The sequence below is a fragment of the Urocampus carinirostris genome, chromosome 12 (assembly GCF_059441175.1).
Source record: "Urocampus carinirostris isolate Australia breed hairy pipefish chromosome 12, RoL_Ucar_1.0, whole genome shotgun sequence".
NCBI lineage: Eukaryota > Metazoa > Chordata > Actinopteri > Syngnathiformes > Syngnathidae > Urocampus > Urocampus carinirostris.
The window spans coordinates 9,792,296-9,804,857 of record NC_142360.1 but is presented as its reverse complement, the minus strand read 5'-3'; the positions used below and the strand labels follow the sequence as shown (position 1 = coordinate 9,804,857).

Sequence of the window (12,562 nt, the reverse complement as noted above, 5' to 3'; positions counted from 1 at the left end):
AAATTTATGTTTGGTTATTTTAGGTGCTTTAGATTATGTTAATGCCAGAATAACACCAAGAAAGGATAGAATAATATCAAAAAGAAAAAAGTTAACCTATTCCGGTTTTCAGTTCAAAATTGGAAAATTAAGGAATGTGAAGACGAGGAAAAATCCAATTGAGTGAATTGGAATAAAGTAATTTGAGAATGAAAAGCATTGTTATACGAAAGTAGTGGAATAGCGTGAGTAAATTCTTTCTTTTCATTGAATATGGAGGAAAAATTCATTGAGTCGAATAAAAATGAGTAAGATGAATCATTGTAGATCAATGCACGTCATTTTCACATTAAGTAGGTGATGCTAAGATAGTAGATTGAATTGGTTTGGAAAGAAAAATAAAGAATAAATAAGTAAATAAATAAATAAATAAATAAGTGAGATGGTTATATGTCAATTTCCCATTAAACTAGTGGGCTAAAAAGCATGTGTTAGAGGGCGTAGGAGAAGGGAAAGTTATGTAGAAAATGGATTGTTGGCAGAGCAAGTAAGGAAGTTACAAATACAGAAAGATAAAAGTTAGTAAAAGAAGGTAAAGAGGGGAAGAGATAGTAGGCATTGAGGAAAAGAGAAGAGGGGGACATGCAAGTGACAAAAGAAAGGAATGTAAAGGGGAAAAGGTAATTGAATGAAATATTTTTGTTGACAATTGGCCGCAGTAAAGAGAACATATATTCCGGGTGGACGTGTATAGCTAGATACCATCGGACAACCGAGAGGAATTCCAGAGGAATTTAAAGCTAGGAATGAAATTAAGTCTGGATTAGAATCGATATTTATCTGGATAACTCCGAATAAGAACGCAGAATGGATTAATTACATTTATTACAACCAGCAACGTTTTATTAATTACACTAACGAGGCCTTTAGTGCAATAGGAGAACAGTTACATGAGACATCTAGGATGGCCTGGCAGAATCGTCAGGCCCTCGATTTTCTCTTAGCCAGTAAAGGAGGCGTGTGTCATATGATAAAGGAGGAATGCTGTACTTATATACCTTTAAACACAGCCGAAGCAGGAAGCTTCACTAAAGCACTGTCGAAGATTCGTGAGTTGAGCAATGAAGTGGCAGTAAATACTGAAAAGAACAGTATCTCTTTTGATTGGTTCTCGTCTACATTTGGGTACTGGGGTGATATGTTAGCGAAGGGGGAAATTTTTGTACTAGCTGTCGTAATAATTATGTGTTTGTTGTGTTTCTGTGCCATACCTATTCTTAAAAGAGGAATTCTTAAGACTTTTGGAGAACAAATGACAGTAGTGGCTAATACTAGGGTGGCAGAAGCTCAATTAGCACAGTTAGTGATTGAATATCCAAGCTTATTCCTGAGTGAGGAGGAACAGATGACTCAACTAAATTCAACGCCTTGAATTTTATCTGGCAAACGTTAATAGTCAGTCTACATTATGATAAAAAATGGAGCATCTGCGGAAAGAGACACATATGATGATCTGGACTGAATACGATATCAATTAGCACTGTTGTTAAACACGCAACACACTATACAGCACTAGGAATAACAGCAACAAATATATTGGTTTCTGATTGTGATTCTTTTGTTGGTATGTCACACTGCCGGGGAACAGGCTGCTGTCTGGGATGGTCAGGATGCATCGTCGCTTCCGGGTTTTGGGCTGCATGGAAACTGAGCGTGATGCCTGCTGGGATGAACACTCACTCCAACATCTGACTTCATGAGACCCGTTGACGAATACGACAGTGCATGGTCTTCAAATTGTTCACGGGGGTCAGGCCAAAGGCCAATGTGTACACTGTATCACTATCCAGTCATGCACTTAACTCAACCATTCCTGCAGTAGTATCTTATAATATTTACAAAATAAGATTAGCATCACCTAGAGGCAGTGGATAATAGTGCTTATGTGGGCACTGTGACTCTCCTATCCATCCTGTTAAGCACTTTTATTTTGGTTGCACTCCACAGTGCAGAGACATCTTGGGGTCGATTTATACACACTGTCCCTTTAAAAGATTTCGAGTGCATGTTTCTTATGGCACCATATTTTAAACATTATATTTTACACATTTTCATCATATCTCACATTTTTTCTCTTTTCCTGTAATATTTTAATTTTGGTACTTTCGAGCTTCCATACCTCAGGGCCAGTGAGCCCTTCATGAGGTAAAATGTACTTGTACTTTCCAAATCCTCAACCGTTTTGGCATGTTATACAGTAGTGTCACACTTAACCGGGCCGCTGTCTCTAGGATGCGTCATGGTCTGCAACTGCAGCGTCGCTGTCGGGATCTCCGGCTGCACTTCTGGACCCGCAATTTCCATTCGCCGCTGCGATTTCTCGAGCTCTGCTCCTAGTAACAATCATATCAGACAATTTATTATCACACACAGCTTTGTCATCCACATCTTGTTTTCCTAATTTTAACGTTACTGCCCTGTTGATCTTGCTTGGTCTCGTTGACGGTGGCAGCGTGAGCCGTGGTACCGCGGTTCAGATGGTACCATGTTGAGCTACCCTCGACCTGGACTGCGGCCAGCGTTGCCCTCACGACGGTGTACGGTCCCTCACGCCTCGGATGGTTCCTCTTTCGTCGAAACCTTGATGTAGACGAGATCCCCTGGGACGTCTTTTCAAATGGTTGTTCGACCTTGGGCTCTTGTCTCTTAACCAGCCGGTAGATGACAGCCGTCAATTGTCTACAATCAGCTCAAAAAATTCTTTCCAACATTCTGCTTCTTAAAAAGAACCTAAAAAGAAATCCGACATTAAAAGCGCAATTAACCACCAGTCCATCGTCCCAAAAACAATGGTTCTAAGTCAAGGGTGGGCAAACTTTTGGCGTCACGAGCCTGGGGACACATCCAGTTTTTCTCATTTACAGTTATGATGTTATATTTCATTATATTTATTTCATGTTTATCTATTTTGTGTATATGTATGAACCCCTACTGAACACCAGCATACCTTCAGGGCAATTGCAGTTGATTCAACAAGGTTCGTTTGCTTTCGGAACGGACTAATCCCGTTTCAATCCAATTGATTCAAATTGATAATGTGTTTCGATTTACAATTGTTTCATCATTCCATATTTACTGCTAGAACCAATTAAACTTATAAGTAGAGGCACAACTGTGTTATTGTAGTTGTGCACGTATGTAGTATTTCTGTCATGTCCAGCATGGTCGCCGTGTCGACCGTCTAATTTGCGTGTGTCCTTCTTAAGAACTTGCCCGTTCTGAGTAAAAGCCTGTTTTATGAGTATTCCTAGTTTGAGTTCCTGTTTGCCTGTAAGCCAGTTGCTGTTTTGTTTATTCCCTAAGCGTTGGACAATTTTGCTGAATAAAGTAACTGGTCGTTAAGCGATTGAGTTTTGGTCCGGTCTGCCTGTTAGCATTTCATGCGGTGTTAAATGCGTGATCCAATGAGTTTGCATGCGATCACTCATCAGCGCTAACTGTAGCGCATCCCCTCAGTTGAGCCTAGTACTCACAAAGATCTTGTTTATCTTTGATTTTAATATTCCATTTACTCTTTTCCATTATTATTCTCTCCGTCTACCGTGGCCTGTAAATACGGAGACCTACACCCTTATTTCTCCAGCTATTTCACACCCCCCCCCTTGCATAATATTTTTAAATTGTGCACTTGTATCTGATATAAAGTCAAAGGTATTCCCCTGTTACCTATTCTCCTTAATAATCCTCCTGATGCTCCTGCATCTGGAGACACATCACCGTTTTCCTGGAAAGCAGATTCAAAATACAATTTTAGCAGTATTTCTGTGTTAAAAATAAAATAATTCACAATCCAAACGTATCAATATTCCTCAGATTTGTAAACACTACGTCAATCAACAAGATTCTAGCGTGATTCAATGCAGACTCGTGTTGTTCGTTATCACCGCCCCGTCGACGGCCTTGGCCGTCTGGCTCAGTCCATTGTGACGTTCCACTCGTAATCCGCTGTAGGAATGCGCCCATGAGCTTTATCAGTGCCACACTGACCTTGGTGCCCAGTTGTCTACCTCTTTCTCCTCGAAACTGGCTGCAATCAGTTCAGATTGCCCCCTGCTCACTGTTTGAGGACAGCCTGGATGTGCTCCAGTGTCCCCACGACCCTGCTGTAGACAAGCGGCGCAGACAACGGATGAGTGAACGTCTTTGTTTGTTCTTTGCTTGTTTTTCTGTCCATCTTCAGCCTTTTTCAACAGTGCGTCTGACTTCTGAATCCTGTTAAATCGGTCATGTTTACAAACTCGGATGTTTAGTCTAGGTTAAATGACCATGAAGACATCACCTTAGCAATTAAATTCTTAAATTTTTCATGGTCTTCCTCAAGATCGAGTAATCTGCTCCTCATTGTCTTTTGAAAATGCTTGCCAAATTGTTTCCTCAATTTACCCAAACTATACTTATCACGTTTATCGGAACAAGATCACACAAATCAAAAGGCCACACGCAAACGGAGCACTTGACGAATTAAGTAATCCCTCCACTTTTATTTATTTTCCATACAGCAAAGGAGCGAAAGACGGGGGAAAGACGGGGGTGGGGTGGGTGATCGGAGCGGGAATACACACGGTTGAGCTCAACTCACACAGGGAAAGACGGAGAGTGGTGGGGGTAAGCGGTGGGGGCGAGAATAACCCACAAAAAAGCAAAACACTTTAACGCACATACAAGACCGTAAAATGTAGAATAAGCAGTCACTCCATCATTCATCCATGCGTCCTTAACTCCTCTCCCAACGCCAAAAAAAAAAAAAAAAAAAAAAAAACAGTTAAGTATAAATCACCCGCGCACTCTCACTCAGGCGGCCGGGGGAGAAACCGAACCGAACAGAACACACATCCACAGACAGAGAGACACACGCACAATTATCGCCAGCTGGCACACACACCAACATCCCCGAATGAGACATCTCCCAGACTGAAAACATGTCAGCAATTCTCACACATTCTTTGTATCGCTTGTTTCTATGCGAATATATCTTAATAATACAACATCTGATTACTGCTCATATTTCTAACGTCGGTATAACCTTTCAGATTGTAGAAAATGGCGAGGTTCCATGCACCACACTTTTTCTTAAGTGCAAGGTTACATGTCCGACTCCCAATCATCAATCGACTAGGGAAACACATAAAACATGCCCCGTATTAACCATATATAGATCGTCTACTCTCGAACTGTCACTTCAGCAAATGATGACGTCTTATCACAGCTTTACACAGATCTCAAGACAATCATAAATATACAAATACCGACGCCGCTGCACCTCTTATCCAGGTAAAATTAGCCTTTTCCCTTTTCCAAGCAGCCTATGTCCCACAATAAACAGGATTCTTCTGAGCACCGAATCCCGTCGGACATAAAAATCTCAACTCAGTCTATATATCTCATCCGTCCGAACTTGGGCCTGATTATAGACGGAAAATCCACGTGCACGCATTTTCATAATTTAGCTCCGACGTCACAGGCTCCCGTCCTCCCACGAATCTCGACAAGCAAACCGAAATAAGGAGAGAAAAAACTGTACTTTGCTCTGCTTGATTTATTCTTCTACAACACCGGATTTGTTCCACTAGAGTTTGGTGCTGCCCAAAATGTTGTGACCTTCTGGTTTACACCAAGCTCCTCCAAATTATGATGCCATGGGAGTTTCCAGGAGTTGAGTTGCATACATGCCAACATTTTGACAGGGGTAGAGGTTATGGCACACTCTGTTTATACGTCCAGAACAATCCGTCTTCAGAATATGAAAAAAAAAAGTGGCAAACTTACCAAAACGGAAATCTAATGCAAACGTTGGAAAAGTTTATTCACGCCCAAAGACTTTGTCTCTCTTCAAAAAAAGACAGCTGTAGACTAAAACAACGCTTCGTGTCAAAAATCTTTGTTGTTTAAATTTCAAAAAGCGGTAGATTTTTTTTCAATCTGTGTACGGCTGTGGTTGTTGAACTGAGTGCTTTATGCCGGTTCTGAATTTGTATACCTTTTGACCTAGCCATGATCTTTGATTTTTGCAATCCGGAGATGGAATAAGAGCTTGCTCTGTCCACTCCACGCATCGGCCCGGTATTGCAGTACCTCCAGGAACGGTGCATTCGCAATGATCGCAGCAAGGCTTTAGGGCTAGGACCTTAGCTTGGCCTTTTGGCTGAGAGTAAGTGTCCCGGCTTCTAGGCTTTGTAGCGTATTATGAACTGACCGATAACGGATAATGGATAATGAATAACGAAGATAGAACAATAACCCTTAAAAACCCCCAAACCCCTGAAGGCATTTAAAATAAATCATAAAAATTTATTTGTATCACACTTTTCAGGCAAAAAATTGCAACTCAAACTGCTATATAAAACATTCATTGTGCAATAAGAAAATTAAATCATCTTTTTTTCCCAACACACACCTGCATTGGCTCCCAGTTAGCCTTAGATGTGATTTCAAGGTTCTCTTAGTATTATACAAAATCATACATGGACTTGCTCCCTCTTATCTTTCAGATCTGATTTGCCCCTATGTCCCGGTCCGAAGCCTACGATCTGAGAGTGCCAGTCTTCTGGTGATCCCAAGAGCAAAGAAGTTTTCGCTGGTTCGAGAGCGTTCTCCATCCGGGCACCGGTGCTGTGGAATGCTCTTCCCCCTGAGATCCGATCTGCAACCTCAGTGGAAATGTTTAAATCTAAACTTAAAACTCACTTCTACTCCATAGCATATGAATAACCTACTCTTCTCGTCGGCTGAAAAATAGTCTGTGTAATATAGTGTAATAATCTGTGAAGCCCTTTGAGACTCTTCGTGATTTAGGGCTATACAAATAAAAATGACTTGACTTGACTTGACACAACCCTGAACGTAAAAACGTACTGACACACACAATGGTTGAAATGAAATGATAACAAATATTCTAGGATTTGCAGCGAACAATTTTCATAAGGTACGTTCGATGTATTTCCGAGCAGCTTTATGTTAAGTAGGTACAAGTCACGTCTGAAACACTCAATATAATTGGTCAATATAAAAACAACCACAACAATATAATAAGTTAGCTAGTACTTACTAGGTACGTTGGTGCCTTACCGTTGAGATTCCTTACTACGTAAATGAGCTGCTTTTCTTGTAATTTGCCATGATTACTGATGTGACTCAGCTGTGCCCGCTCATTTGGCGTCAACTGCTGCGGGTTCTGATTGGCTCCCTGTCACTATGTGAACCTAGTCCATCTGCGAATCTCAGTTTATAATAGGCAAGCCTTTTTCAACCCTGACTCCCACCTGTCCTGTTTTTGCTCCCGTCCGTCTCCGGTTACGACCTGTTTTGATCCTGACCACTACTACTCTCTCGTTCTGGCTTACGACTCGTTTCCAACCCCGACCACGCCTTGCTCTCCTAGTTCCGGCTACCGACCAGTTTTTCCGTCCCGGACACCGCCATCGCTCGCTACGGAAGATCCACTTCCGTGTTCGGATCACAATCCGAGTACGAGAGCGACTTGCTTCCCGCGTCCAGTGAGCATCGGATCCCGGGCACTGCCCTTCCTCTTTCTTTCAATAAAATTGTGAGAAAACGTTACGCGATTGGGTCTACCCTGTGTGCTGGTCGTGACATAATTAACCAGCGATTCAAAACAGTAATCTTTCAAATATCACAAGCATAGAAAACTGTGATGTGCTCTACAATAAAGCTTACTACGCCGGCATTAACTGTGAAATTATCAATGAAGGGAAAAGAACATTCAGAAAATAAAATGTAATTTTGCCAAAGTAAATAGATCGAATGTGCTTATAAGGGATTTCCATACAAGGTGCAAATACCCTCTGACTGTTCTATTACAATCCCCCAAAATTTTGATACGAAGTCGTTTTAGTAACGTTTGCGCGAGGGGGGCATTTAACGCAGGGGGTGCATTTTTGTAGCGTACAAGCTACAAAGAATTGGTGAGCATCCAGACTTTAACATGCTTTTAAATCAGCACTGGAGTACAGGGTTACTCTATTTACAATATAGTGGTTCAGATTGTGTGGACTGAAATCCAAAATCAAGAGCCTGCAGCTGGTACAAAATGCAGCAACGATGCTTTTTAACTAAGACAAGAAAGTTTGATGACATTACCCCGATTTTAGCTAACCTGCAGTGGCTCCCTGTTAACTTAAGATGTGATTTTAAAGTTCTGTTGGTATTATACAAAATCATGCATGGGCTTGCTCCCTGGTATCTTTCAGATTTAATTTTCCCCTATGTTCCGGTTCGGAGCCTTTGCTCTGAAATTGCTGGTCTACTAGTGATCCCGAGAGCCAAGAAGAGAACCGCAGGTTCGAGAGCATTCTCCATTCAGGCCCCGGTGTTGTGGAATGCTCTGTCCCCTGAGATTCGATCTGCAACCTCAGTGGAACTGTTTAAATCTAAGCTTAAAACACACTTCTATTCTATAGCTTTTGAATGACCTATATTTCACGTTGACAATCTCTGTGCATCATTTGTTTTTGCATGATCCGTTGCAGTCTGGTCATCCTGAAAGGGGGATTACCTAATATGTTGTTCTTTCTTAAGGATTTTTTATTTTCCTCATGTTGAGGTTTTTGAGTTTTTCCTTGCCCTCATGTAGGTTTTAGATCAGGGGATGGTCTAATAATAGTCTGTAGTTTGCAATATTCTACGCAGCCCTTTTAGACTACTCGTGATTAAGGGATATACAAATCCCTTATATCCCTTTATTTGTATATCCCTTAATCACAAATAACGTGATTAAGGGATATACAAATAAACATGACTTGACTTGACTTAAAGAAAGATGATTTTTTTTTATGTGTAAATATTTCAGGAGGAAGGAGGTATGAGTTGGTCTTCAATTACTCAAAACTGCGCTTTTTGTGCTTTCTAACAAGGTGAGCCACCTCATCCGACAGCTGCACAATATTTGTTTGACCAGTCGTTGCCAATGGTGTTAAATAGTTCAGATTTTTGTTGTTGTTTACTGTTTACTAGCCATACACACTGTTGACTACAGTTTGCTGCTGTCTATCATGATGTTGTCATGTGGTTAGATTGCATGTGTGCAAGGGGTCAATAAGTTGCAGGTGCCTACATTGTCCGGAAGATATTTACGGAAACAGGTTTCATATTTTCTTTAACAGATGTTAAATGTTTGTTTCAAACAGCACAGTGTGAAAACAATGGGGGAAAAGCAGTAGTCTGACGCATAAAGTAGTGTTGCTAGTGTTGAAGATTTTATTATTGTGTCAGTGCATTATTTAAAACACACCTGGCAGGAAAAAAGACGCTCAAGACGAAAAACAACATCAAAGTCCTCTTAGATGAGCTTGTCCTGCCCCTTGTTGCTCACCCTTTATGAAATTACAACCTACCTTATCTAGGCTGTTGACTTGTTTCCAAACTGCAAAACTCTCTTGCTACTTTATATTCTTCCCTTTAATGCAAAACTGGGATGAATAAAGAAGACAGAGAATGGTGTGTTTGCATGCTTATTCTCAAAACCCCATCAGGGTCACACAGCAGGCCACAGTCAACATTCATTTTGGTCCCATATGGTGATGTTGCACATGAGGGACGGGCAGCTCAATAAAATGCCAGATTTATGAGGAAGTGGCGCTCCCTTGTCACATGTGATCTCACGGGAGCTGGCATGGATGCGCTCCTCCTTTCCCTACAGCTCATATTTCAGCAGTACATTCCCTGCTCAGACAATGGTCTCAAACTACATGTTGTTTTTAGCCTGCTTGACCTCACTATACCAGTATATACTACAAAATTTAGTTTAAGCATTTATTCACTACTTGGCCTGACTCTGATGCAATATGATGCCTTACTAGGAAGGTGTTTATTTGTGGCATGGCTTACAAGCTTTCATGTTTTATCTATCACAGGGGTGGGCAAACTATGGCCCGCAGGCCAGATTAAATCCGTTGGCGGGCCTGGTCTGAGAGAAGCATAAGAGAAAAATAAGCTGAATTTTCAAACAATGATATGCAGTTTTACCCATGTCCACTGGATTTCGCCTAAAACAGAGAACATTTGATGAATCAAACTATCCCAATGTTATTTGACTTAAAATAAAAGTCATGGAGGTTCTGTTAAAGGCAATACAATTGCACTCATCTGTATAAAAAAAGAACATGCAAAATTGGTACAGGAAGGCCGTTAGCTGGATTAGAACCTATAACCTCAGAACTGTGCCGTGGATGTGCTAACTAATTATTGATTAGCACCTTGTGTTCAATGCAGAATTTAAATGATGCTTTAGCTCCTTTCTATAATAGATAGGAAATCTAACAGTAAAGTTACAAAATTCATATCAACATCCATCCCAGCTGTCTTCGGGCAGTGGGCAGGGGACACCACGAACTGGTTGCCAGCCAGTCAAAGAGCACACAAAGACAGAAGACCCATTCACTCATTCACACCTAGGGACAACTTGGAGCAGCCAATTAACCTGATATGCATGTTTTTGGAATGTGGGAAGAAACCGGAGTGCCCGAAGGAAACCCACGCAAGCACGGGGAGAACATGCAAATTCCACACAGGACCTGATGACCTCAGAACTGTGCCGCACACACGCTAAGCACTGCGCTGCCGTGCTGATATATATTTGTTAATCAAGATATCAAATTTAATGCAATATAATACCTATTCAATTGTTTTTTTTTCAATGCAATCAATCCATATTAGTGGTTTCAAAATGGAGATATTACTTTGCTATTACTTTTTAAAAAAATATTTATAAATGAATATATTTATTGGGATAAATAGTATTAAGTGTTGGGCAGCACGGCGGCGCAGTGGTCAGCGCGTGTGTGGCACAGTTCTGAGGTTGTGAGATCAAACCTCCTGTGTGGAGGTTGCATGTTCTCCCCGTGATTGCGTGGGTCTCCTCCGGGCATTCCGGTTTCCTCCCACATTCCAAAAACATGCATGTCAGGTTAATTGGCCGGTCCAAATTGTCCCTAGATGTGACTGAGCGAGCGAATTGTCTGTCCCTGTGTGCCCTGCGACTGGCTGGCAACCAGTTTAGGGTGTCCCCTGCCTACTGCCCGAAGATAGTTGGGATGGGCTCCAGCACCCCCCGCGACCCTACTGAGGATAAGCGGTGCAGTTAATGGATGGATGGATGGATGGATGGATGGTATTGAGTGTTTCAAAACCAAATGGGTGAAATGGCCCTTTTATAAACAAATAGGCATCGAAACCTAACCTTTGCAGGTAAATGCAAACGAGAAAAAATTAAATGGCTTATGCTGTCTTTTTTCCTCATGCACTGCCAAGGCATTGAATTTAAGACTCTTTATTGGCATATACAAAAAATTGAATACATCAGCCTTTTTTTTCTCTTTGGTCCTATGCAATTCTTTCAACTCAATGAGGACATCACTGAAAAAGTTTGCCCAGCCCTGAACTATCATGAACTTTGAGGTTTAATTCCGCTGGGACCAAAATACAGTGATAACAAGATTAGCATGTTTTAAATTTGATTTAATAAGCAAGCCAGGGGGGGAAATGGCTGATTGCTGGCTAATGATGGTTGCGTGTCTAGAGTATATCTGCCCTCCCAAGAGGAAAAGAAGGCAAAGCGTTCTGAGAAATAAGTAACATTTATTTCAACTCCAACAGCGGCCAAGTCGTCGCGTTGACTTCCTGGCTTACTTCACCTTTACTGTTGGAAAAAAACAAAGCGCTATTCTTCCCCCCTCAAAGCCAAGTGTAGCCAAAGAGTAAGAGGCTGGCTGCTAATGAAAGAGATAAGACTTGAGCGACTCTGGCCCAAAGGCAGCCTATAATAATGTCACACTGAACAACAAAGCGCCAAGGAGTAAATTTAGTGCACATTGTACAAACCCCGGACTCCGCATTTACGCTGAATTATGACTAGCTGACTCGGCTAAAATGCAATTGTACTTCGGCGAGGCCTGAAAATCGTTTGGCTCCCAAATTGCCTCCGGTGCTCATATGGAACCCAAGGGCCCTTAAATCACATTTTGTAATCATTGATCTGTAATAAAATGCCACAGAAAGAATGGAGGCAATCTTTATAAAGTGACACATGAAATTAAAGGATCGCACTTACACTTCCAATTAAACAATGAAGCAGAATTCATCTATATATTGAAATAAACTCAACTGAAATGTGCTGATTGAGAACAGTTTTTTTTTCTACAATGACATTGAAAATCTAACTATTATTAAATTATTTAAAAAGCTGGTTGGTGGATTTATCTGACTTATTGACATCACATTAAGTAAGGCTGAAAATTGGATACATACTGCAGATTTGTCACGACCAGAACAGAAGTAGGACCCAGATGCGTAACGTTACTCACAAGTTTATTGAAATATAAAGGAAAGGTAGCTTCAGCGACCCGGTGCTCGATGGACGCGGGAAGCAAGCCGCTCACGGGATCGGAGCGTGTTCCGAATGCGGAAGTGGATCTTCAGGAGCGGGAGATCGTAGCGTAGTTGGACGGAAAAACAGGTTGTTAGCCGAGACGGGAGATCAGAACGTGGTCGGGGTCAAAAAACGGGTTGT

The 12,562-nt window shown here is 41.4% G+C and overlaps 1 pseudogene; it reads left to right on the top strand.

Moving 5' to 3' along the window:
• The first annotated feature begins 6,012 nt into the window (after positions 1-6,012).
• LOC148354900 (U2 spliceosomal RNA) lies at positions 6,013-6,133 on the top strand (annotated as a pseudogene).
• The last annotated feature ends 6,429 nt before the right edge of the window (positions 6,134-12,562 follow it).